We start from the raw sequence: 2,500 nt of genomic DNA on the forward strand, positions 1-2,500 counted from the left end.
CCACAAGCAGTAGAAGTAGTAGTAGCAGTAGTAGCTGTGGCAGCAACAGCAGAACAGCAGTAGCAGGAGTAGCAGGGAAAGAAACACAAGAACGGAGGAGAGTATCAAGTGTCTTGCCTGCTTGGAAGTGGTCACCAAAATGGTCACCAACAAGGTTCACATTCACTTTCAGGGGAAGAAGAAACGAGGACCTACAGAACAACGCAACTGATTTGAGTGGGCCCAGTGCACACTAACAACCCTGTCCCGTCCTGTTAACAGCTCACAAGAAAAAGAAAAAGAAAAAAGAAAAAAAAGCTCAATGGTCACGTCTTGTTGCCGTGAGCAGTTGTTACAATGACTCGTGCAATCTTTTTTTTTCTTTTTTCTTTTCCCTGGCGTGCTGGGACACGAGAAAATCTTGCTCAGATTTTACTCATGTCACTGAAGCGTTATTCCCATGCAAGGGAACCAGTTCCACGTGGAAAGACAAGAACATTGAATTTTCTACACGACGGGCGCAATAGCCGAGTGGTTAAAGCGTTGGACTTTCAATCTGAGGGTCCCGGGTTCGAATCACGGTGACGGCGCCTGGTGGGTAAAAGGTGGAGATTTTTACGATCTCCCAGGTCAACATATGTGCAGACCTGCTTAGTGCCTGAACTCCCCCTTCGTGTGTATATGCAAGCAGAAGATCAAATACGCACGTTAAAGATCCTGTAATCCATGTCAGCGTTCGGTGGGTTATGGAAACAAGAACATACCCAGCATGCACACCCCCCGAAAACGGAGTATGGCTGCCTACATGGCGGGGTAAAGAACGGTCATGCACGTAAAGGCCCACTCGTGTGCATACGAGTGAACGCAGAAGAAGAAGAAGAAGAAGAAGAATTTTCTACACAACTCACAGCCCAAAGCGAGGTGGTTGCTTTTCCTCTCAAAATAATCTTTAAAATTTAAACGGAGTTTTCAATGTCTCTCCGTTGCCTTTGACTGAACTGACTGTTTCTTCGGGTCTTTCTTCGTCGTTGACGACTTGTTAACGTTTGTTGTTTTTAACCGAAACTCACGCGCGGTTCGATTAAGTGGGGTTTTTGTTGTTGTTGTTGTTGTTGTTGTTAAGTCACTTCACACGTTGAAAGACCCATGTTCGTAAAGAATGGTGAAATCTAGAAAGCTTCTGTTGGATAATCTCCGTGTGTAAGCCTCTTGCTACTTACCCGTAAGGACTTTTTTTTCTTTCTTTCTTTCTTTTAAAAATATTTTTTTTTTTTTTACATACTCACTATTTCAGAATTCTCACATGCACACCACAAGAAGTCTTGCAACTAACAGTACATTGCCTATCACTGGTCAAATCCTCACCACAGGGAAAAAAAAAAAGAAGAAACTGAGAATAGATACGATACCAAACGGACTGAGTCCAACAACAAGAGAACGACAAAGGCAACCAGGCAGACCAGGCTGGGTAGGAGTATTCCCATCAGTATTCCCCGCTCACCGCCCGCTTTTGCATTTATATTGAACCCTGTGTGTCAAGGATGGTTCAACCCCTACCCTACCCTACCCTACCCTACCCAACTCTGCTCCCACAGCGACCGGTGAACTCAATCCTGAAGTTGTTACTGGTTATTGTCAGCCTGATTCATGCACTGTCGTTCCCGCGGTTAGCTTTGTTGCGGGGGGTTACCTCTTGTGTCTGATTTACAGCAACGCTCTCGTAACTTGCTTTTGTACTTTAGTTAAAATCTGTTGTTATCTTATCGCTGCTTCATCAGAGGTAGACTCCAACATTTCGATTCTTCCCCCCCCCCCCCCCTGTCCCCCCCCCCTCGGATAGCTGTACTATTTTGCTGTCCAGCCACTAAAATGTCATCTAATCATAACCATATATATATATGATAGTCAGTCGTGTCCGACTATGACCATCAGAACAGCAGAGGAGGCAACTGCTGTTCCGACTATTTGGGCTAGAATTTGATTATAGTGGAGAGTGTCTTGCCCAAGTTACATCCCCACTCTCTCGGCCAAGAGGGTTTTAGGACAGTCAGCGTTGGGATGGTTCCCAAAGGCCAACTGGCCCACAAGGCTGCAGCACTAGGAGCCAGTGCAATTTTGCCTCCTAGTTTGAGAGTCATAGTCCTTCACAAAAGACTAAGCTGTAAATGATTTCCCATTGACTGGAGAAATCATTGATAATACAGCTCTCACTTTGCTGTTGGCCCAAATGTAAACTTATGTCAATCTGTGATATAAGCCGAGTATTGGGCCTAACCATATATACAACCATGTTAACATATATATCTAGTCTCCCAGGTTCTGCCAAAAGCTCTTCCACTCACGTCCGTTATCTGATGTGGCTCTGATGATGTGGTGAATTGGCGGAGGGGTAGGGGAGGGCGTGGGGTGGTGGTGGAGGTGGGGGGGGGGATACTTCAGTTAATAGCTTTCCGCTGACACTATGGTCACTCCGGTACCTGCTGAGCGAAGAGGTCCCCAAAGTCAGCGTGCAGTTGTGATC

At 45.8% G+C, this 2,500-nt stretch overlaps 1 protein-coding gene across 5 annotated transcripts in view; it reads right to left on the reverse strand.

Moving 5' to 3' along the window:
• LOC143296584 (uncharacterized) overlaps positions 1 to 2,500 on the reverse strand; it is a 227,742-nt gene that overhangs the window by 169,651 nt on the left and 55,591 nt on the right. For 2 of the 5 annotated variants that reach the window (XM_076608619.1, XM_076608612.1), the window contains exons 2-3: positions 2,457 to 2,500; positions 1 to 261 (exon numbers count right to left, since the gene is read on the reverse strand). The exon at positions 1 to 261 is cut by the window's left edge and continues 56 nt beyond it; the exon at positions 2,457 to 2,500 is cut by the window's right edge and continues 93 nt beyond it. The gene's annotated coding sequence lies outside the window, so the exon portion shown is untranslated. The other 3 variants (XM_076608637.1, XM_076608624.1, XM_076608631.1) reach the window with 3 other exon arrangements.

The sequence above is a fragment of the Babylonia areolata genome, chromosome 2 (genome assembly GCF_041734735.1).
Source record: "Babylonia areolata isolate BAREFJ2019XMU chromosome 2, ASM4173473v1, whole genome shotgun sequence".
Lineage (NCBI taxonomy): Eukaryota > Metazoa > Mollusca > Gastropoda > Neogastropoda > Buccinidae > Babylonia > Babylonia areolata.